Source organism: Physeter macrocephalus, chromosome 18 (assembly GCF_002837175.3).
Source record: "Physeter macrocephalus isolate SW-GA chromosome 18, ASM283717v5, whole genome shotgun sequence".
NCBI lineage: Eukaryota > Metazoa > Chordata > Mammalia > Artiodactyla > Physeteridae > Physeter > Physeter macrocephalus.
In genome coordinates this window covers 89,274,668-89,300,191 of record NC_041231.1, presented here as the reverse complement: position 1 = coordinate 89,300,191, position 25,524 = coordinate 89,274,668, and the positions used below count along the sequence as shown (strand labels likewise).

General features: G+C 41.9%; 1 protein-coding gene and 1 pseudogene across 1 annotated transcript in view; one reads left to right on the top strand and one right to left on the bottom strand.

The window, feature by feature from the left end:
* The window catches only part of DCDC2 (doublecortin domain containing 2), a 167,505-nt gene that overhangs the window by 43,638 nt on the left and 98,343 nt on the right, over positions 1-25,524 (bottom strand). The gene's annotated exons all lie outside the window — the stretch shown is intronic.
* On the top strand, positions 11,089-11,432 carry LOC102976159 (40S ribosomal protein S20-like; annotated as a pseudogene).

The window sequence follows — 25,524 nt, the reverse complement described above, 5'->3', positions numbered from 1 at the left end:
TCTGCCTCTATTGAGATGATCATATGGTTTTTATTCCTTAATTTGTTAATGTGGTGTATCACACTGATTGATTTGCATATATTGAAGAATCCCTGCATCCCTGGGATAAATCCCACTTGATCATGGTGTATGATCCTTTTAATGTGTTGTTGGATTCTGTTTGCTAGTATTTTGTTCAGGATTTTTGCATCTATGTTCATCAGTGATATTGGTCAATAATTTTCTTTTTTTGTGATATCTTTTTTCAGTTTTGGTATCAGGGTGATGGTGGCTCTGGAGAATGAATTTGGGAGTGTTTCTCCCTCTGCAATTTTTTGGAAGAGTTTGAGAAGGATCGGTGTTAGCTCTTCTCTAAATGTTTGGTAGAATTCACCTGTGAAACCATCTGGCCCCGGACTTTCGTTTGTTGGAAGATTTTTAATTACGGTTTCAATTTCATCACTTGTGACAGGTCTGTTTATATTTTCTAATTCTCCTGATTCAGTCTTGGAAAACTGTACCTTTCCAAGAATTTGTCCATTTCTTCGTGGTTGTCCATTTTATTGGCATATAGTTGTTTGTAGTAGTCTCTTATAATCCTTTGCATTTCTTCAGTGTCAGTTGTGATTTCTCCTTTTTCATTCCTAAATCTTAATAATCTAAACTTCCAATTTAAATTTTCTTTACTTAGAATGACAATAAAAGCAAAATAAAAAGACACCATGACAAGCTGAGAAAGAAAGAGACCACAGAAGAAAGGAAAAAGTATATATTTAAGTACCTTTAACAGCACTTTTTACCTGCATTTTGAACAAAAGGTCCCACATCTCCATTTTGCACAAGACCCTGCAAATTACATAGTCAGCCCTGTGCAGTACACATAACCAGGGTAACTACTGTTTCACAAAACTTTTATTTCATGAAACAAACATACATAAGCATATGCAGGTGTCCTGTATCATGATGTAAATATTTTTGTATGATGAGTCACAGAGAGTTTAAAAATCACTTCACTACATTGGAGAAAATAAAAGGTATAAAAACCCTCTCTTCTTGCCACCCTGGAAGATAATCCACTTAACGAGGGCAATGCAGTTACTTGAACTCCAGCTCCCTGTTATGTTCTATTTCAAGTCTAAAGTCCTCTGCTCAATTCCTAAAGACCATCATACTACAGACTGACTTTCCAACATGCCCCACAGCTCTGCAGCTAGACCCCTCACCCCCAGGGGAATGTGATGGCTCTCGCTTCCCTGTCCTCCTCACCTCCTGGCCTCTCCTCAAGCAATCTCCTCCCGGCCACAGTGCTTGTCCATCCTTCCCTTCAGGACACAACTCAAGGGCCCCTTCCCCCAATGTCTTTCAAGTCTCTGAAATTTTTATACTTACTCTCTGTACCGTAACGGTACCACATTATAGGCAATTTAGATATTGCCAGAGAAAGGATATTGAGATTGTCTCACGCTCATTTCTCCCAAAGCCCATGACATGCAACCTGGCTGGGCTACACGTAGCACTCAATATGGAGCCAGGAGAGGGAGAAGGGACCTAGTTTTTTTGAACGCCTACTATGTATGCTAAGCCCATTCCTCACGATTACCCTGTGAAGTAGGTGTTTTTATCCTACTTCATAAAGGATCTGAGGATTAAATAACTTGTCTAAGGCTGCACAGAGCCAGGACCAAGGCCTCAGCTTCTCCCAGGCTTCTGCCTTTTAAATGATACCTTGGAAGAAGCATCACCAACATTAAGGTAATGAACTACATGCTAATTAGACCAAACCTGAGCCAGTGCTGTAAGAGTCACAGGGGAGAGCTATTTTACTTTTGAACATTCAGGCTGCCTTCTAAGTTATGGATGAGAAGAAGCAAATTCAAAAATTGAAAATGGAAATAGCAGGTCTGAGTGGAGGGACATGTGAGGAAGGGTGAGTAGTTTTGAGATTATTTTGGGAAAACAAATGAGAAAAGGGGGGACAATACCCTTTAAAATAAGTAAAAATTATAGGACAGTGTGAGAAATTAAACTCTGTAGGAATAATGGAGAACTGTCAATTTTTAAAAATTGATGGCTCGGGCATAGAGCTCAAGGCATGAGCTTGAGTCTGGCACGTGCTCTGGACAGAGCGGGAGGAAGAAAAAAGTTTCCTGTGTGTTTTGTTTAATGAATGGACAGTGGAGGACTCTCTCTGTGAGCTTTTCTTTAAAAATTTTAACCTCCAATTGAATCTTCTAACCATCTTTTAGGATAACTCTTCTTCCAGATGAGGTAAAAACAATCTTTTTTCCTAACGTAGGGTTTAACTGTTAGAATCCTTCCATAAAAGGCATAATTGCCAAAATAAGCACCGGTTTAATACCTGATTATATCAGAAATCCCAGTGGAAATAAAAATGTTAATGTGGAATATGAGTGGAACAGGCATTAATATGCAGTCTGAGGACACCCATAACAATTTTATTCTTAGCTCAAAAGTGAAAGGCAAGAGATTTAATTTCAGGGTTAAAGAAATTCTGAAAAGCCATCTGTTTTCTTTAGATGTTCCTAAAGCTTACGTATTTTTTTTTTCATTGAAAGAAGAGCTAAAAATAAGGAGAGAATAACGCGTTGAGCTACAGGTGTAACAATAGGACATCCATAAGGCAGTGGAACAAACGAGAATGCAAAATAAAAATAATCAAAAATTGAATAACTGTTTAAACAGTGAAGTCACTAAGTTTCATCGTAATCAAAGTTATTTTTATTTCCAATCACATTTGCTTACTCGAATATATTTTCTTTTGCGGGGGGCAAAAGCTGAACTTTCATGAAAAAAAGGACTGACTAAAATGTATATTTTCATATGGGGATGTGTGGATAAAAAAAATTGTTATGTTCCTTTTCAAAAAGTCCGTGGCCAAATGAACTGAGCACAGATTAATGAATTCCACCCCTGGGTATAAATGTAATCTGGCAATCCTCTATCAGAAAACTTTTGGAAAAAGCTTTTAAGCAAAGAGGGAGCTCATAAAATCATTGCAACTGTGTCTAAGTGAATTGACTTCTTTATGAATGCTATTCTAAGAATATTCACACAGTCCAATTTTACATTTAAATGTGTTACACGTTGTTCTTAAATATATTTTAAGCTGCACATTTTTAAACCAGATGATAAAACCATATGCAATGGTCTTGAGTGGTCACAAAGGAAGCAGAGACAAGGTTGATATTTCTGTACATACCAACCTTGTGTGAGTTGGGCTAACTCTACCCCAACACAGACGGTTCTTCACTGTTCCTGTTAACTCAGCAACCGCAAAACTACCTTTTGTGTATCAAGCATCCCCTCTCACTTTCTCAATTCATCTGTTTTACAAAATTCATGCCGTTTGCAACAATTTTACCTTAACTTTGGAAAGGGCTTTGAATTGTTAGAGATGGTACACGTTGGCAAATTAACAACTAAAGAAATAAATGCGTAAAGAAAACTTTTTACATTAAATAAACAGTCCCTGTAAATGTGTTGCACACCTGACATACTTCCTTGAATTGATTAGCTTGCAAAAAGAAGCTGTAAGTTGCATCGCATAGGGATCATGACAACCATTATCCTCTGTCTGGGGATTTGCAGCCAATAGCTGCCATCCTTGCCTATGCAGCCACCAAACTGGCACTTACAAAGAAAAGGAAAACAGAGAGAAAATGGTTAAGACTACTATTCATTTGAAAGAGGTTAAGAGTAGAGACTGTTCTTAAATGTCACTGTACTGAGCTTTCCCACCAGTGGGAAAGAAAGGTAAAAAGTTGCTTTTCCTAATGCATTAATGACCTTGACCTCACCCTTGACCTCCCTTTTAACACAGAGGATTGAGACAATCTGGATCATCTGCAGATGCCCACCAGGCACTCAGATTCCCACCAACCCTCTCAGGAAAGAGAAAAAGAAAGAGTTCGGGAAGGTCTCTCCCTGACAAGCAGAGGCAGCAGGGAACTGGCATCACCAGAGTCCACTGGGTCCAGCTTCACAGTTTATCAGCCCTTCCATTTGTTTGTCCCATTCATTTGTTCATCATCTGAGCGCCACCTCTGTACCAACCAGAGCAGCTGCTCTTTAGGTGCTGAGGATACAAAGAATAGGACAGCCCTTGCCCTTGAGGGAAATGGCAATGACTGCAAATCAGCACAGCAGCTGTCCTAGAGGTCTGATGGGCCACAGCTCGGGGTACGGTGGTGCACAGAGGAGAGAGTCGTTGAGCATCCAGGGAGAAGAATACCCAAGGAAATCATGCCTAAGCTGGTGTGAAAGAAGGAAAAGCATGAGCAAGGCCATGCAAGTTAGAGCCCACTTGGCCAGTACCTATGAGGAACTGCCTAGAGGCACTGGAAGTGAGGGGTGAGGGTGGTGAGAGCTAAGATCTGCAGGGTGGGCTGAGGCCAGCTGGTGGAAAGAGCTTTGTAAGCCAAGTAAAGGGGTTTGGTCCTGCATAGGGGAGCCTCTGCAGCGGAAGAACATGCTGAGATTTGAGTTTTACACAGACCACTCGGGAAGTGGTTAGATTTGAGCTGTCATAGGGGCAAGTGGGAGGCAGGAGAGCCCTGGAGGTGGACCAGTGTGTTAGCCTGGGATGTCGGGACAAACCCTGAGACCTTAATATTTAAGGGGAGGCAGAATAAATAAGAGAGGTCAATGAAGAAGGCTGAAGGACACAAAGAGGTGGGGGGACAACCAAAGAGTGCTGTCAAAGTAACAAGCATAGAGATTGCTTTTTAGAGACTGATCAGGAGAGTTAAATAACAGTGGCATTTAACTATGCTTGCTTTATACCAGGCACTTTGCATATATCAACTCAATCAATACTCATAGGGTTGTGATAATAATAATCATATTATTATCTCATTTTATAATTGAGGAAATCGAGGCAGAGATCATTTAATGAACTTGTCCAGATGACAGAGTGCTAAGTGACAGGGTCACCCACATGGGGCAAAGAGACCAAGTAAAAGGAAGCTGTAGAAAGGTCATTGGATTTAACCTTCCAGAGGTCAAGGACAACCTTGGCCAGTGTGTTTTCATTAGAAGGTTGAGAACTGAAAAATGATTCCAATAGGCTGAAGCATGAATTGTAGGTGACCAGTCAGAGATATCAAGGGTGAAGTATTCTTTTACATAAGCCAATGAGATCTGAGTCTTGACTAATATGATCTGCTCAGTTCTTATTAGCCAGAGCATTCGGTGAGTGTGTGTGTGTGTGTGTGTGTGTAAGCACATGTACACATGTGTACACACACGTGTGCTGTATATTGATGCTTGAAAATGAGGAGGTGATAGAAACCAGAAGGTGAAAGAGTTTATGAGACCCTCTCAGGAGTGTCGTCCTGAGGATGACAGGGGGCTGCTGACAATGACCTGACCCGCATCTTTCCCGAAGACTTCCACCTCCAGGAAGCTCGCCCTGGCCTCTCAGTCCGGTTTTGGCTGTCCCTCTTCTGTGATCCCCCAGTACCCTGGCCCTGCCCCTGACGTGGGTGGCACCCACCTCCACTCCTGGACTGTGAAGACGAACTCATCTGACTGTGAATGCCTCAAGGGAGGGGCCCATGTCTTGCTCATCTTTGTATCCTTAGCCTCTAACAGAGTTATGACATCGATCAATAAAAAAAGAAATGTGTGGATAAGTGTTTCTGCCAGATTACGTGCTTTGAAATATTCCTCTTGGAGCCACGTAGATGATGCCATAGAGAACATGCGGGTGAAGACATTTCTTTTAAACACCTTCTCTGCTCTTAGGTCTCCTCCGATTTGGCGGGGCGAGGGAGGGAGGATTTTTATAAATGGTGGCTGTGTCCGTGCTCCAACGAAAATTTGGAAACGCAGAGCTGCTGTGGGACTCTGTGTGCTTTTCAAAAAGTTTGCAACGGAACTAAATGTTCACATCATTTCTGTTAGATATACAAAGAAAATTAGGTTGTCAGTAAGTAACTGTTGAGTGTCTGCTACATGTTGGGCAACTTATTAGGTGTAATCAATCTAGAGTCGGCCGTAGACAAGTAAATGAGCAAGTTTGTCCCTGACCTGGACAAGCATGGAGCTTAACTGGATAAGCATACACACACACACACACACACAAATGGGTGTGCATATATACATTATAATATATACATATGTATACAGACATATTCATAGGAAGATGGATGGAAAGTTCACAAAGGAACATGAAAAAATGAAGTAGTAACCTGACTATGAAATCAGTCAACCACAATGAATATTCTAGCCTGCTTCCCTTCACAACCAGTCCCCAACCCCAGTCATTCAGTCATTGCTTACTTCTTTATGTAAATGATATAGAACTTCTAATGTTAGCAAGCCCTTGATTTACTTATATTTGACACATTACCTAAAGAGAGCCTTAAACAGGAAATTTTGCCTATACCATTACACACATACACACACTAATATGCATGTTCTGAGACTACAGCTCTTTGGTGGGTCTGAAACTCCCTTTTCTTTTTTGACTAATTTCACCTAAATAAATAATCCCCCTAAATCCTGGCAACTGGTCTCCTGCTTTAAGATCATGTGCTCCCATTCATACCAGAGCAGTAAAACAGTACATCACACTAAAGCATAATGCAGCAAATCTCCATACACTCCCACACACCACTGGGAAACATTTATATCCAACATTTCAGCCACATGCCTATGTCCTACAGTTCCACTTTCACTTGCTTACAGCTTTAATCACAAATTAGCCAACAAGTACTTATTCTTTGTCACCTGTGTGTTCATAACTGTATAAGGAAAAAAAAAGTGTAACACATAATATTTGCCCAGTAGTGGATCTGTATTCTAATTGGAAGTGAACATACATTGATTGACAAACTTTCGTTGATACCTGCCCCCCACCCCCTATGATCCAGGTATTATGCCAGCATTCAGGATACAAGGATGAACAAAGGCACGATCCCTGCCCTAGAATAGATCATGTTCACGATAAATAACATTTTATATAATAGGTACCCTAGTGAAGGTCTGTGCAAAGGGCAAATGGTACCCTAAGAAAAAAGAGTGCTTATTTTTGACTGAGGGCTCAGTGACAATTTGACAGAGACAATGAAATCTGAGCAGACTCTCGCAACGCTTTCAGGAGCCCAGTGGCTGGACCATCCCTGTCTGAGCATAAGTCGTGAGGCCTAGAGCAGACTCAACAGGACTTACAGGCATGTGAAAGAGACAGGCTGGGCTCTGGTGAGCAAGAAGCCACCAAAGTTTCTAAGATAGAGTCCTGATCCTGTCTGCATTTCAGATGATAACTTGTGACTGCCAAGAATAGATTAAAAATGAACAAGACTTGGGCTTCCCTGGTGGCGCAGTGGTTGAGAGTCCGCCTGCCGATGCAGGGGACACAGGTTCGTGCCCCAGTCTGGGAAGATCCCACATGCCGCGGAGCGGCTGGGCCCGTGAGCCATGGCCGCTGAGCCTGCATGTCCGGAGCCTGTGCTCCGCAACGGGAGAGGCCACAGCGGTGAGGGGCCCGCGTACCACAAAAAAACAAAAATGAACAAGACTGGAGTCTGAGAACCCCTCAGGCTCTGCTCAGGTCGGACTGCTCAAAGGTAGAGAGGATATGACCCAGGGAAGTGCAGTGGGGTCTAAAGGCAGAAACTCATTCCAGAGATGTTAGAAATAGAGCAAACAGCAGCCTGTGGGATGGAGCAAGGGAGGAACACAGCTGACAGATGACTCTGAGGTTTCTCACTTAGGCATCTGAGGAGAATACATGAGGAAGACATAACTGGAGGGGATCCACAAAGAACGGGTTTAATTTAGAATCTAATTTAAGTTTGAAAGTTCTGTAATATCAGCGAAGGAATGCAGGAGGGAGCTGGGATGCAGGACTCGTGTTCCAGGGAGATGTGGATGCAGAAGAAGACAGAGCCTGTGACCTAACTCTGAGGGACACTACACTTGAAGATAGATAGGTAGACAAAGGGGTTACCTTTCTTCTCGGACTGAGGAGGAACAGAAAGGGAAAGGGAAAAGTAACAGACAGGATTTTCACCAAAACAAGGGAAGAGCAGTGGAGAAGACAGCAGGGTGCCCACAAAACATCAGCTTGATCTACTGATTTAATTAAGCGATAAATAACACGGATACCTTTCTGCGAACAAACCTCTATCTAAGATGCCAGTTTTGTGACTCAGTAAGGTCACAAACGTGAAAGGTTAAGATCAGTGTGAGCGAGGGTTATAAAGTCTTCCCTGGGGGAAGCTGTACCACTTCCTCTGGACTTTCAGAGAATGTAGGCTATGCAAAAGAGATATGGTGGGGCAGAACACACCCGTCAAGAATTTAAAATAAGAACAGAGCATTGGAGGGGCAGGGATCATCAAGGGACCTAATTAAAGAGACCAGTCCTCCTGGATTCATGGTGAGGAGCTGTGGGAGAAGAGCGGTACCAGTCGAGCGGGCTATCGTGGAGAGCCTTGAGAGGCAAGCGAAGACGCTGGACCATCCTAGGTTAAGCCATAGATCTGTCTTCAGTCTTGTCTGCCAGGAACTCCCTGCTCTGTACTAGTAACTGACCACAACAGCCCCGAATGATTCTTGGCAACTCTTTCCATCCTAGCTTCTGCCCTGATAACTGGCTGGGCAAGAAAACAGAATGACAGAAACGGCCTGCTGGTTTTGTTCACAGGCTGCAAATGACCCCTCCTGCCCAGCGTTCACAGCTGACTGTCCCTTGATTCATCTGGTAAACAGAAGGGGGCATTTCAAAGACGTCCAGTGGCTCACCCCTCGGAAATTCTCATTAACCTGACTATCAGGGTGGGAAAGAGAGATAAAAGGCCTGCACTTTCTCATTGCTCAAAAACTGCTCAGAGGTGGTGATTTTCACACCCGCTGATTTGGTCTTTAAAGAGCCTTGTGAGACGAGAAAGATCACTGTTCATTTTTTCTTCCAACCTCTTCCTTCTCTTCTGTGGTTCGTGCCAAAACACCCTTATTTTAATTCCTAGGTGGAATGTTGGCAAGCTTCGATAATCTTCTTTCAAAATTTCTACTAAACACACATAGCAGCAGATTATATGTGAATTATCAGTATCTTAAATAACTGAACCCGATGAACAGAAAGGGGTTTCACTCTTAAGTAATTAGGTGAAAATCAGGTCTGGCTTCTCTTTGGAATCTGGAAGCCTCTTTCTACTGCAGACAGGAGCAAAAGGTTACAGTAAATTTGAAGAAATGTCTGCACCCAGCTTGGAGAAATTTACACATTGGCTTTTTAAATGCAGGTATTTTTTATAGCATTAATTGGAGATTTTAAGCAGCAGGTGGTGGTATTTCATTTTATTTTGTAAGGAAAAGTCTAACAGTGAATTATTTTGAGTTTTTTCTCAAGCTCTCTGAAATGAAGCTTTTACTGCCTGCCACGTAATGGCCTTCTTTTGCCATGTAAACAGGAGATCAATATAGCTTTAAACAGAAAGGTTTTTCTAATGCATTTTTGGTATTTTTCAAGCTGTGATACAGCTGATAGGAGTTCTTATAAAATGTGAATTACAGGAAATTCATATTTATAAGCTTCTGCAAGTAATTTTAGAGCGCTGACTTATAAACATCTGCTAATGAAGAATTCCAAGAGTAGCACTGTACACTAAGTTTTAATATCCCCCCATATACATCTCTTTCCCTAACCCAGGCCATGGTGGAGGAATCACGGCTTGAGGCCTTGCCAGCGTGGGTCTCTTTTTGTGAGCTTCTGGTCACTGTCCTGAAGTGAGGGTATGACTCCAGTCCCCTGAGTAGGTTCATCATGGCCACTGCCAGGTGTGGCCATCACAGTCTCCTAAAGTGCTCTGTGGTTCTGTCTCTGTCTGTTCATTCTCCCCGGAAGAATACTGAAAATACCATAGCACTGGGAAGGAGGCATGTGGCAAAAACACAAAGACAGGTTTCCCCTTACTCTTTCTGTACTGGTTTCCAATTGCAGCTGTAACAAATTACCACAAACTTGATGGCTTAAAACTACACAAGTTTGCTATCCTACAGTTCTGGAGGTCAGAGTCTGAAATGTGTCTCACCAGGCTCAAAAATCAAGGTGTTAGCAGGGCTGTGTTCCTTTCTGCAGGCTCTAGGGGAGAATCCGTCTTTGTGCCATTTCCAGCTTCCTGGAGCCACCTGCATGCCTTGGCTCGTGGCCTCCTTCCATCTTCAAAGCCAGCAATGGCCCATCATTGAGTCTTTCTTACGCCGTCATCTCTCTGGTTCTGACTCTTCTGCCTCCCTCTTTCACATTTAAAGGACCCTTTGGAGTCCATTGGACCCACCAGGGTAAGTGAGGACCATCTCCCTGTTTTAAGGTCAGCTCATTAGCAACCGTAACTCCCCTGTTGCCCTGTAACATAACGTATTCACAGATGCCGGGGATTAGGACATGGATTTTGGAGGGCCATTATTCAGCTTATCACATTCTCACTAAATCTTTCAGGAAAGGAGCACAAAAGGTTTTCAAGACACTTTTAAAGAAAGTCAGCTGGTCAAACAGAAAGGTTGGTTTAGTCCGTGGGAGCAGTCTCTTCAGAACACATTCTAACATGATTAAAAAAAAAAAAAAAAAAACCCAAACACTTATGACCATGTCTTCATACAACTTGTTAAGTGAAGGTAAATTGTTAATGTGTCTCAGTTCCACTATTTTACACTCATGTCCTTCAGAACCAAACTACAGAGGGATGAGTCCCTATGTCCACACTTAGACCTGACTACTCTCAGGATGGGAGGAGAAGTCAGAGGGTCGCAAGCCCAGCAAATGGCCAGCTCCCACTCCTACCATTTTCCCTTTGAGATGCCTGGGGTTGGGCTGCTGGCATCCATGACCCCCTACCTCCGCCCATACCCCCGACCCTGCTTGGATAATGAGCCCTCTCCTACCTGGGCCAGGACAGGGTTAGCACATGCTTCCAACCCCTAAGTCCCCCAAACAAACAAACAGCCCTTGTGAGATTTTCCTAAGGGATTTTACAGGTTGCTGTTGTTGTTGTCGTGTTTTGGGTTTTTTAATCTTTCGTCTCTTTGAGGAAGAGGTGTAGCGGGGTGCAGGTCTGCCTGCACCTGCCCCTGCCTCATCGCATGTCTTTGAAAGATACCGGAAAGACACGTGTGGAACCAGAGGTGGCAATTCACCGAATTACAGCAGCAACATAAAATCTTTGGAGAAAGTGTGTGATGATTTGATCAGAGGCGTGTAGGGAAAGAATCTCAAAGTGAAAGGACCAGTTTGGACGCCTACCAAGACTCTGAGAATCGTTACCCAAAAAGAATCCTTGTAGTCAAGGTTCTAAGCCTTGGGGTCATTTTCAGAGGAGGACCCACCAGTGACTCACTGACACACATGGTCCTTCCGAGATTGTTCAGGTGACTTCTATCAGCATTGAGCCCCGGTGGAGGCTGAAGTCACCACTGCAGATGCTTAAATCAAACTTTTGAAAGTTGATTATAAGTTGTTAAAAAAAAAACTTTTGTAATTCAACAATATTTATTGAGCACCTACTATGTGCCAGGCCTTGTTCTAAGAACTAGGAATTCACATAAGCAGAAATCTAATGGCCTTGTGGAGGCTGGGAGCAGGAGGGACAGTGGAGATTCAATAGACACAATAATCATGAATATTACGTCATATAAGTGCTATGGAGTGCTAGAGAGAGGGAGCAATGTTCGTGCAGTAAGGGCAGGCCTCATTTTAAAAATAGCATGTAGGGCTTCCCTGGTGGCGCAGTGGTTGAGAGTCCGCCTGCCGATGCAGGGGACACGGGTTCGTGCCCCGGTCCGGGAAGATCCCACATGCCGCGGAGCGGCTGGGCCCGTGAGCCGTGGCCGCTGAGCCTGCGTGTCCGGAGCCTGTGCTCCGCCAACGGGAGAGGCCGCAACAGTGAGAGGCCCGCGTACCGAGAAAAATAAAAACAAAAAAAGCATGAGGAATGGATATCTGAGGGGGAATGCTCCAGGGAGAGGGAATGGCTGGGTCAAAGGTCCTGAGGAGGGAAAGAACACAGAAGTTACCAAGTATTAGGAGGGTATAGATTTTTGACAACAAAAGCTAAAGTTCATTTGAATGCAAAAAGTCTAGATCCGATTTTTAAAAAAATTCTCCCCTAAAACTGTCTTCAATTTTTTTATCTGAAGACTGTCTATTCTTTTGATCACCAAATATTTTGCCATTTCCATTCAATAATGGCAGGGCCCAACCAAGGACCTAAGAGAAACTGGAAGAAGTCATCACTGAGGGGCAAAAATGATACAGAAAAGGGGGGTTTGTGGAAGACACACTTGCCTGACCTGTGACTTGCTCTCCAGATGCAGAAATGGAGCCGTGAGGAGGTGTCCGCTCAGGGCACCTCCACCCCCCATGACCTCGACAGCATCCCTGCTCTCTGACCTGCTTTACTTCTCTGTTTCCTGGTTCGTCGTCTCTCTCCCTCATGAGAAGGTGAGAATATTCGCTGCCCAAGAGCAGGGATGGTGCCTGACACCCCTGATCACCAAGGGGACTCTGGCCCAGTCTAGCCCTCAGTAGCAGGATATGTGGGTTGTCCATTCTGAGACCAGGCCAGGATCCCTGGTTATGGAAGCAGGCCCGTGTGAAAGGAAAAGATACCAGGCCGGAAGCTGAATCTTTCTCTGGAAAAATACTGCAATTACTACATGCAAGAAAAGTTTAGTTTGAAAAGAACAAGCTCTTGTTTCCTGGTACACTCCTTTCCAGCCAGCTCAGACCTGGGTCGTGTTGAGGCAGAGAAACGACCCTTCTCCTCACCCCCACCACTCCCACCAAGTGTCAGTACTTGGGGACACCTTTATCTGAGAAGAGAGACATTCTCCTCACTCAGATGGAAAGCGACTGACATGGGGAAGCAAGTAATGGCAGGAGGTATTAAAAAAATCAGAACTGTAATTATTTACGTGATGAAAAGGTTGTGCTGTACAGAGACACCATGTGATGGAAATATTCCCATCACATTAGTAATAATAATAAAAAGGCCTTCACCTCCCATGACAAGAAGCTGCAAATCTAAATAATTTTATCTTCTCCTCTGAATATTTCCCAGGGTACAACAGTAGCTCTCAGGCAGAAAGAAATTATTCACTGAGAACATGAAAATACTCCCTTTCAGAAATGACTTCACGATAATATTTGCTGTGTGACTTTGGTAATTTTATACACACACGTATAAGTTTCTTTTACTAAAATGCTCGATTTTGTTGATGGAGCAGTTTAAACTTTATACAGCAATTTCATCCACTGTAACAGATATAAAAAGATCTGTGTCTCTGCCATGTCTGAAACATCAGTAATATCCATAAAGTCAAGCAGTGCATTTAAAAATTTGTTCATATAAAATGCCATAAAATCAAAGCACCACATCTCAATTAACCAGGGACGGAAATATTTTAACTATTCTCATATAGCATAATAAATATTAACTCATTAAGTTTTCAAATACCTAAGCAATGGAAGTTTATACCCGCCCTGCGAACAGAAGGTTTTCCCGTTTAAATGAACACACCATTGCCGTTGTATTTCAGAACTTTGTCTTCTGTGCAAGTTCACAAAGTTAACTCAATCAGCATGTTCAGGTACTAAACACACTCACAAATACTAAAGTGTAAGCCAGAAGACCATCAAAATTAATTAGATCATTATATTTTAGAGCCCCAAAGGACTCAAGAAAGCAAATGGTTCAACCCTTTCATTTTCCAATTGAGAACAGAATTGTTGGATAATTTGCCCAAGGCATGACTAGACCTATATTTCTCACTTAACACAGGCAATGCTCTTTAATTTACACGAGGCTGTATCTGGTTGATAGACAAAATATTATTGGGGGGAGAGGGGTGTTAAACATGGGAAATCAATTCATGGTGTTGCTTTAGCAACCATGGAATTCTCTCTATAGCTTAACACAGTGCCTTTTGGAGAGTCAGTAAATAGTTGCTAAATGTGAATGAATGGATGGAGTTCTTGGAAGAAGAATATTTGCTTCAAAGTATACTTCCTTCTGGCCACGGGAAAACCTGGCAAACTTTCCTTTCTGCATTTGCCTAGAAGCAGCCTGGGAAACAGCTTTCCCCAGTCTGACGACATTAGAGCATGACTATCCCAGGGAGCACTTGATGGTTTTCCCTATGTTTAATTCATTTTTCACGGGCCCAGCCGCTCCGCGGCATGCGGGATCCTCCCAGACCGGGGCGCGAACCCGGTTCCCCTGCACCGGCAGGCGGACGCGCAACCACTGCGCCACCAGGGAAGCCCTAATTCATTTTTTTTCCCTGTTTCTAATGTGTTTTCAAGTGGATGTAAGCTCAGTAGGCAAGAGGTTCTTATCTGATTACAGTGGTATCAGACTTCACAAGAAAGTTCTGATAAAACAGCCCCTATTCCAAACATTATACAATTTTTCAATTTAGGTGTACTAATGTGCTCATTTCTAGAATAACCCTAGTAGCCTCACAATTCGCTCAACATAAAATCACAGGACGTCCTGTTTCCCAGACCTTCACCCGATTCCCTTCCTAAATAATTTATATTTTTTGTAAATTAAGCCTCTGCCCATTCAAATGTGGTGCAGCTGGTTGTCTGCTCTTTGTTTGTTTAAATCGCCACTGTTTCCAAAAACGCCAAACACTTATCATCGGTGCCATTCTTTTTGATACTGGACCACTTGCTGAATTCACTGTTACCTATTTCATGTGTATGTCTCCTTCTGTCAATAAATTATAAACTGCTTAGTGTCAAGAGGCACATTTACAATATCACAGGGAATAGTCAATAAATTCGTGTTATTTCACCTCCAGGTTAATTGTTTGAAGCTACTGGAAAGAAAGAACCATGTAAAAAGTGATCTCCAATCAGGCAGTTTAATTAGAAATCTACTCCTTCCAGAGCTATTTGTGTGTATTTAGGAAAGGAGGCAATAATGGAAAGAAGTCCAAAATAAGTTCACTTAGCACGTCATTAATGAGGACATTTCCTTATTTCTTTTTTACAGGGCTGCCAGTTTGATAGATGAAGAAAGCATCAAACATAGAATATCTGTATTTCAACATAACAGTTAATGGATTCACGAATCCACATACCTTTGTGTATATGATGGTAAAATTTGGGTTGGAAAATAACATGAGTATGTGTATATAAGTGGGTTGATTCATCCATTATTTTACTTAACAAATATTTACTAAGTATCTACTAAAGACCAGATTAAATGCAAATTATGGTCACCCTTCCTTCAGTATCCACAGGGGAATACCTCCAAGACCCCTGTAAATACCAAAATCTGTGGATGCTCACGTCCCTTATATAAAATGACATAGTATTTGCATATAACTTACCCTAGATTACTTACAGTACCTAATACAATGTAAATGATATGTAAATAGTTGCCAGTGTGCACAAATTCAAATTTTGCTTTATGGAACTTTCTGGAGAATTTTTTTCACATATTTTCAATCCGCAGTCGGTTGAATATGCGGATGCAGAACTCACGAAGGAGCACACCTAAGCTGAATCTTAAAAACAAGTAAGTTTTGACAAAAAAAAGATTGGGTGGCAGTATGAATGCGGAGAATTTCAGACAAAGAAGCCAGTAAAAACCAAGAGGAGTATAGGGCATGGAGGAAATCCCAAGCCATTTAATGTTATAAGAGCATCAAGCCCAGTTTAGGGGGTATAGCAATACAATGCGAAACAGTCATGAACTTGAAGACCTTCAGCTTTGTCTGTGGGTGATGGGGAGCAACTGGAGGGTTTTAAGCACGTGAACCACACATAGTCAAATTTTGGTCCAGACAGGTGACATTGGAAATGAGGACAGAACAAAACTCAGGGGGAAAGACCAGAAAAAAAGGACACCTGTTAGGAAGTTACTGTTGCCTGTTGAGAGCAAAGGCGAGCCTAAACAAGGGCTGTGGTAGAGAGATGAAAATTGGGAAACTGTCCTAATATTTAGCAAGTAAAGTCAGCAGGATGTGGTGAACAGTTGGGAATATGAGGTAAGGGGAAGAAAGAAGTCAAGATTGTACATAAATTTTAGGCACAAATAGTGATGACATTGATCGAGGTAGAAAGTGTTGCGGTGGGAGATGGTTAGTGTAATTATAGGAATGTTGGGTACAAAGTCTTTGAACCACAAAAAATGCTCATCAGCATCCAGGTGTCAATTTGAAGAAGAGTCTCTCTCATGGACCCTATTTGCTTCAAAAAACTTATAAAAATAGTTGGATACCATGTAGAGAGCACACTGCCAAATATCCAGATTATGGTAAGATGGAAAAGTTAACAAGTTACAAAATCAAGACCCAAAATTAGGTGAACAGGCTGAAATATAGACCAACAAGATTAAATTTAATAGGAAAACATGAAAAATCCTGCATTATAAGATGGGAGGATGTAACTTGACAGCTCTCCGTGTGAGTGTAAATGGAAATTTTAGTAGCACTTAAACTTAATATAACCTATATTGAGTCTGAAAACTTGGACTCCATTCATAGAAATATGTAATACATTTTAATAATACATTTTTCAGATTGAGGTGGGTCACAAAATCCTGAGCTCCATTAAAATGTTTCAGCGGCCACCACAGTACATGAGGAGGAAAATCATGAGCAGGTGGGCCTCCCGAACTATCCAGAAAACTCCCTGCAACCAGAAAAGATCTCCGTTTATGTATTACACAAAGGGGACTTTTTGTAAAATTTCCTCTAACGAAAGGGTTCCACTTCCCAAACCACTGACTGTGATCTTAGGGTGTAATCAACCCATACTAAATTCTGCACAAGTCAAACCACATCTTGGATGTTTGTGTTCGGTTCCAGGCATCTCATATTAAGGTGGCCACTGAAACACCCCAAAGTTTGCAGGTAGAATGTAACCGGGATAGGAAGATGAAGCAATCGTTCTCACTGAGGAGTGGCTGAAAGAATTTGGGACGTTTTAGGTGGAGAAAGACTGAAATGAATGAACATCAGCACCTGTCTCCAAATTTCTAAAGGGCTACCAACTGGAAGAGTCATATTCTCCACGCCGTCCTTCTGATGGCTTCGCCGGGAGCAGAGTGGAGATTACAAGCAAGTAGATTATGGGCCAACACAGAAAAGGATTTACATTTAGAGTAAGAGAAACGGTTGCCCTGTGAGGACAAGAGCTCCCTGAATATATGCAGGCAATTCTATCGGCTGGAGGAACCATTATTAGCTTTAACAGCTATTGTCTTGCAATTCTAGAATAAAAGACATGTGTAATCCAACTGTATTTTCATTCGATGCCTCAACTCTGCAGTAGACTGCTATACTTCCCATATTCATTCATTCTGCCAGTACCAAGCATTCACTGGAAACATGAATATTTTCAAACATGAATTAGATGTGATCCCAGCCCACAAGTAGCTCACAGTCCAGTGCAAGAAGCGGATTTGTCAAGAAATTATTGCAGGTGCATGTGGTAAGTACAACTGCGGTAAGGAAAAGCTACGAAACCCACCTGGAGAAGGAGTAACATGAATGGCATTTCCTTCACATCAAACGAAAGGACAGGATACTAGCCTCCTGCTAGACTCAAGTCCCTTTTAGAAACACATTTCTCCCCAGCACCACTATCTCATTTTCAATAACAGGTGGACCACCTCATGCAAAGTCTTTTCTCACTTTATTTGGTAAGTCTGCTTCACCCAACTATTGTAGGCACCAATTGGGATGACTGTCTGGTTCACAGACAACCCTCTTTCCTTCTTGTAACAGCACTACTCCTCCAAACACTGAGGTGGTCATGTGACCCAGCTCATCATAAATCATTATTCCCCAGCCCTGACAGGCCCCAGGGGTGGACACATGCTTGTAAGCTGGGCCAATCAGAATCCTTCCCTGTGATTTTTTTTTTCCCCGCAATCTGAAGTTGAAAGTTCTCTTTACTCTCATGTTCCTGGGCTAAAAGGATATATATAATCCAGGAGCTGTCTACAGCCACATTCCCCTCACAGGAGGAAAGCTGGTGTGCAATAAGGGAGAATGAAGCCAAGGGGCTAGAAGAATCAGAGCTGAAAGATACAGAGAGAATATTGTGGATTTTCGTGTCCCTGGTTCCAGGTTCTGAGGTCCCTGGCCTTGCCCTGGACTTTAAAATTCTTTTTTCAATTCTGCAAATTATCTCTTTCAGTATTCAAAGTCACTTTCAACAAAAAAATACATGTAATGAGATTATTCTATAAAACAAAACTTAGGAAATAACACACCAACCCAAACGGGCGTGAGATGCACAAAAATAGAAACAATATGTATTTCCATTTTTCAACTAAGAACATTTCTGAGCACTAACAATGTGGCAGGTGATGTGTAGGTGCTGGAGACAGAGAAAACAGATATGCAAACCAGTCAGTACAGGTATGGACAATGTAAGTGCGTATAGATTTGGGTGTAGATGTAATGTAATAGTTAAAATATGCATAAAGATCATACATGGCATAATTCGCAGGTTAAAAAATCAAAATATTTGAGAACCAATGAACAGCGGCACTGACCAGTTAGAAATCATAAACAACTAGTGTGGCTATTGGCCATAGTAACAAGTACAAGCTGAAAATCAGCTCTTATTATCGTCAGATTATTTCTTTTAATTCACCCTAAAAATTAATTATCCTCCATAACTCCTCAGTGGCTTTAAGGGGATACATCAGAAAGTAGGAAGAGGTTAGAGGTAGTAACTGAACATTGAGTTCATGCCAGTTTTTCTGATTACAGGCATCATGCAATTTATCTCCCGCTAATTGAACTGTAAAGTTTTTTCCATGGGGGTTTTGGGCTACATTTGAAATGGGTGGACTTTTATAAACTCCTTTGGTCAACAAGATAAGAAAAGGCCTGTTCAGTTGTATTGCTTTTCAAGCTCTTTCCATGAGCTAATTTACACTGTGGGCTTCAGGGGTAGAAAATCATTAATGTTATTATTTTGATTACTAGGTATTTTGGAATAAATGCCTTAAAGACTAGAGGACTAGTCAGTTTCAAAATCAAGGTAATCCAAAGAGGCTAATCAGCACTCTGCCATCACATATGGGCTGGATTGATAGAACATGTTTAATAGCATCATGCTGGGGGCAGAAACAAGAGATAGCCCACACAGGGAAGTACCTGATAAAGATGGGAAGACAAAGAACCAGTCCCTTAGCAGCTGAGAGTTTAGGATATTCATAAAGCTTCCACTACCCAAAAGCAGCAGGGGCAACTTCATTTCCATCAAGAGAATGGGAAGGAAATTGAATACTATAACAAGATAATGGGCTCCTGCTTGCGCACAACTACTTGTATAAAGTCAGAATGTCTGCTGACAAAGTACTTGTTACTGGTATCGAGACAACCAGCAACAATGAACGTCATTTGTACATGCTTCCTCAGGTGAAATTCTTTTTCCCTAGTTGTGGGATGCAAGTACTTTTCAATCTCAGTAACAGAATACAGGCTGAAGTTTCACCATCAGTTTAGAAGACCTGTGACCTTCAGCCAGCTGGGGTTGGAAAGGAAGCAGTTTGATGATCCATGATAGCTATGCATAGGGAACAGAAACATTTAAAGGGGAAAAAAAAATTGCTCTTGTATTTTACTTTGTAGTTCTCCTACAGGAGGTCTTTCCAAGACTATGACCAAAAAGGATAGAAAGAACTCTGAGTCTTAAGCTTGTACAATGCTAGCATTTTCTACATGGAGCTTCCAGGATGGCGGGACATTTTACTCAAAATATATTTCATGTCATTTTACACTAAAGCTTGACTATATCTCAAATCACGTCTCACAGGTCACAGTAAAAGGTACAATCACCAGCTTTCTTCATTATTTTGATGGGAAGGTTTCAATGAAGAAGTGAAAATTAAAAGATCTGCAGAAAAAGTATGCAGTGAATCATATTTTTAAAATACCATATGTCCTCTGGAATTTTAAAATAATTTCTAAAATATTCCCTAACTACAAAAACTCTAAGGCAAAAACAAAAAAACCCACTACTTTTCCATATTCATGAAAAGTTCACTGGGGAGAATATTTAAATATCTTTTGGCAGTGTTTTTAAAGACTTACAAAGCACTCAGAGAATAATCTCAAGAGAGCATATTTAAATAGTCCACTCTCCCCAAAGTTCCTCCAACCTGTGATTATTTACTGTATGTCTTTCTATATTTTAATGCCTTATTCCTAAAAGATCGTCGGATATGCGTATGCTTCGGATTTCACTGGCTTTACAAATGGAAAATACAATTTTCTCAAAAAAAGTCCCAATTTTGCTAATTAATATTTTGTTATTATTTAATGGTTCCTGTATCACCTGCAAAATAAAATCCCAACTCCTTACCCAGGTCCCCAGGGCCCTTTGAGCTCTACGTGTGGTCTCCTTTTCCAGCTTCACGTCATTCCACCCCCTCCCATCACCTTACTGACCAGTCCCTAACCCACCGCATTCACCCGCGTCGCAGAGCCTGGGCACATGCCGGTTCTCTGCCTGGAACACCTTCCTTCTGTTTTTCTATCTGGAGAGGGTTTATTTCAGCCTCAATTCTAGAGTCTTCCCTGACCTATCCTTGTCCTCACCCATCCCCCAGTCAGAGCCAAGCCTCTGTGACAGCACTGACCACAGTACAGAAGTCACAGCTGATTCCTCCTAGGGGACCCTCAGCTCCCTGAGGACAGACACTGCCCTTTGTCCACCCAGCACAGAGCACGATGAGGCAGGCAATCACGAGATGAATGAATGAATGAGTGAATGACTGAACGAATAAATGTATTCCATTGAGAAGGGACTGGAGATTTCCCGTCAAGACAGCCTTGGAGTCTATCCTCTGAGTTATCTCCTTTGTCTAAACACATAGCAGTGAGAGAGAAAATAGAGGAGAAAAATTTTAAAGATTGCCAGACTCAGACATAAGCTAAGGCTCTTGGTAATCAAAAACAGAACAGAGAATTAAACTGGTAAGTAGGGCCGAAACCCTGGGCTTATGAATTCCTCCTCCAGAAAAAAGAATTAGTGCGGGAAACTCCACACCTGCAGGGTAACCAAGTCTTATCCCACTTATGATAGGAAACTGGTGGGAGGCTACCCACCTCTGCAGACTCAGACAGACTACATTTAATCCAGGCTCCTCCACCTGCTAGCTGTGTTATTCTGGGCAAGTTACCAAACCTACCTGTACCTCACTTTTCTTATTTGTAAGATGAGGCTAATAAGAGTCCTACCGCATGGGGCTGTTTGGACTAAATAAGTTAATGCATTTCAAGTGCTCAGAACAATACCTGGCACCTTCCAAGTATTGAATAGTATCAGTACTACTATTATTTTTATTATTATCATTATCGTTGTTAAGAGAAGGACAAATTCCTCTTGCCTATTGCTACAGCTTATGTGGGGCCGAGGACTAGTTTGGAAAGAAGGCGCGGGCACGGCCTGCGGCCAGAAGCTGGACCAAGTTGTCACCGGATCCATGACTGACTCTGCCATGAGCTGGAGATCTTACGGGGCAGGAACCCTAGACTCCTGAAAGCAGACGGAGGCATCCCAAAAAACTGAGGAATCTGAGTGGGAGTGAAGAGAGGTCAGGAGAGGGACAGAGCAGAGAGACAGACGAAGGTCTAGAGATAAAACTCAATGTGTCCTCGCCACCTGTTTCACAATTTGAGTTAATATTTACTTCCTATCTCAATGCCTGTTCTTCATTTCAGAACTCACACCTATAAGAATCACTCATAAGGCTTATAATGCAGCTTCCTGCCAAGGAGAACTCATCTTCTCATCAACATATATAAGTATCATCCAAAAGACCTCTGAACAGACAACCAAAGTTTCCGCTTTAGAAGCAAATAGTTGCCTTAAACAGAGCGTTTTCAACCTAGAAAGTAAAATCCAGAAGACTTCAAAAGGGATCATGTTGCTGCTAACAATGAAAATTTAATTCTGTTCCTAAAATCTCTAAAGGAAAATCCAGAAATGGTGACCGTCTGTGTTTGCTTCTAACAGTCCAGATAAAAACACAAGTAAGTGCAAAATGATGTGGAACCAAGAAGCCTAATCAAAAGATTTTCCTTAAAAATAAGTATGTGAGATGGGCTTAAGAGTAAATCAAGGGTGGTGGGGAAAAGACAGAAAACTCACCCACTGTAAAGTGATATGAGATGAGTTGTAATCACCCTGACCTTTCATCACATGGATGCCTCTGACACATTCTGACACATTTCATCACATTCTGCCTCCGGCAGAATCACCCTTAAGCAGAGTATGAAGCTGGTCTCCCCACCTGCCCGTCTCCCTTTCTGTGTCCTTGCCTACACTTCCTGTCTAGTCTCTACCTGGACACCAATGCTCCATGTCCTCCTTCTCTGGCTACTGTTACTCCCCTCAGGGTGCTCAAAGCCCGACCTTTCTTGGCAATGCTCTGTGTCCCAAATCATTCTTTCCTCCGCCTGCAAACCCCGGCAAAACCCCTCAAGGCAAACTCATGTACCAGAAACTTAAAGCAACATGATGGACTGAGGTGACCCAGGTTCTCTCCTGCTACAAATACAAATAAAATGACAGATAAAGTGTGAACACAAAAGTTTCATTCATTGCTGAGCTCTAAAGAAAGGGCCGTCCCCAGCTACTGTACATAAAGAAGGGTGCCTCAGGGATTCAAGGGGAGATGGACAGGGATTTAGGCTCTAGGGTCTGGGAGCTAGGATTTTTTTGTTTTTTTAACATCTTTATTGGAGTATAATTGCTTTACAATGGGTGTTAGTTTCTGCTTTATAACAATGTGAATCAGCTATACATATATATATATCCCCATATCTCCTCCTCTTGCGTCTCCCTCCCACCCTCCCTATCCCACCCCTCTAGGTGGTCACAAAGCACCGAGCTGATCTCCCTGTGTTATGCGGCTGCTCCCCACTAGCTATTGGTTTTATATTTGGTAGTGTCCACATGGTGGAGGGCTGGAACCAAGACCACAGCATAAACCTGGAACCATTTCAGGGGTTCCAAATCTCTGACAAGTGGACTTTAAAACCAGGCACAAGACTAGAAAGCAGCAAGAAGGCTTGGCATCTCCCTGGGGTCCTTGAGAAATCAAAATTCCAACCATGTACTATGCAAAAGGCTGTAAGGTCTAAAGTTGTACTATCCAAGTACTGAAGAAACCTCCAGCCAAGAAACTAACCATAAAACTGGCCCCAAATCAGGGAAATTCCCATGGTCTTAGCAGAAGCAAATGCACTCTGAAGGGATGCTGCCTCAATCCTAGGCACACAGGACTGTTTTAGCAAAACAAAGAAGCTTCCTGTGGAAGATTAGCTCACTGTCAAAATTTGCAGATGAAGTAGGGAAACTAACCACCATGAGGGAGAGTCAGTCAACACAACAAAGAGAATTAGCACTCCCAAGGGCAGGAGATAATAGAACAATTTTAAAAGTGATCACTGAAAAGTGCATTCAAATGATTAGAGAAATAAAAGAGAATAGAAACAACGCTGAAGGAAAGAACAGTACAAATAAAAACTAGCAGGTTTGGAAAAGGGTCAAATAAAACTTCTAGAAATGGAAAAACATTGTCATTAAAGTTAAAAATTCAATGGACAAGATTAAATACCAAATAGATTAAACAGATTATCCCAGTTGAAGAGAGTATTTGTGATCTGGCAGATAGAGCTAAGGAAATCACCACAATGCAACACAAAGAGTAAAAATCATGAGAGATCAAATTCCATCTAACCAAATTCTAACAAAGCAAGTTGAATATTTTTCCACAAAATGGTTATAAATCATGAAACTAGGTAATGTTTACTCTCAAAGGATTATTTATATTTCTTTTAAAAATTTATTGTTCCAAGTGACTAGATTTTTAGCAGTAAAAATTTAGAGAATATTAATTCCCTAACCGATTTAATTATGTGCCATCTTACTGGTATTTACTTGATGAACCTTAGTGTAAGATCTGTCTTAGTTAATGATGAAAAGTCTCAAGTTGGTAAATGGAAGAGAGCCAGTTTTTGGCTTTTTGGTTGGTTGGTTTGTTTTTAAGTAACTCTTGTCTTTCCTATATGCATATATATATGCTTCCTGTTGCCTTGCTTCATAGAGCACATATAATGAAGAGAAATTGTTGTGAAATGAGTCCCACTTTCTCACTAATTTTCATTATAAAATCAGAAGTGTATATCTGTAGGAGAAGGTAACCCCAAAAGAGATTAAAACATCCTGTAAAACAGCTTATTGAGGATCAGGTTGGTCTTAATATACATAAAGGGAGTCAACTACAGTCATGTTTTGAAGAATCCCAAGAAAAATCTTTTCCAGTCAGTGCCTACTACCTGAGATTCCACTAAAATAATCTCAGCAAATGCCAAACAACAAGACATTATTATTTTTAACTTGGTGCAACTGAGCTTCTTGTAGTCTTTTCAACAGGTAATTTTATTGGGAAGGGGGAGAAACAAGAGATGGTTGGAGGGCTCTAGTCATCTAAAGATGAGGTACTCTAAACTAAAGATTGATGTGCTAAAGAAGGGAAACAGATATCGAAAGAGAGGAAGGAGAATGCTCCAAATTTTCCAAATAAAGCTCCATTCAGTCTCTCTAAATACATGCTGGGCTCTCTTTAATTCAAGTAAGGACTGGTTATGGATCATTATCACACACAAAAGGAAAGTGGTTTAAAGGAGTGCTGTTTGGAACGTAGGTACAGCAATGGGCTCTGAAGCCAGAGTGACCTGTTTTGAAACTCAGCTATGTCCCTTAATAGCTGTGTGATCTTCAGTCTGTTCTTCAACCTTTCTTCAGCTCAGTTTCTCCACTGGCAAGTTGGAAATAAAATGCCTTCACAGTTGTTGTGGGTATTCAATGAAAATGTGTTGAAAAGCACTTAGTAGCACACCAGCACTAAGCCGCTGCTCAAAAAATTTAGCCACCCTTGTTACTGCAAGACATGGCATGATGTAGCTCCAGGGAGCTGGGCTTTGGATGCAAACCTGGACCCCTTCACTTACCAGATCCAAGACTTCACACACAATCACATGGTTTGAACCTCTTCAAGTCTCGGGTTCCTTATCCATAAAACTGAGATAGTAGGTGCCTTGTGGCACTGTTATGAAAATTAAATTATACCGCATGCATAGAGAATTTAGTATAGTGCCTGGCACACAGAAGTCCTTAATCAGTGGTAGGCACAATTTGCTAAAACCAGTTTAAGTGACAGGGGATGTGTGACTAAGCAAAGGTCACTATATGACCTTTGGAATATTAAGACACTAAGAGGCAAATTTTAACCTGTAATTCCCTTGAGGGCAGAAACATCTGTCTACTATATGCCTGATCCTCCACACATTGATGGCTAGCCCATACAAAAAGATGTGCTGGGCTTCCCTGGTGGCGCAGTGGTTGAGAGTCCGCCTGCCAATTCAGGGGACGCGGGTTCGTGCCCCGGAGCGGCTGGGCCCGTGAGCCATGGCCGCTGAGCCTGCGCGTCCGGAGCCTGCGCTCCGCAACCGGAGAGGCCACAACAGTGAGAG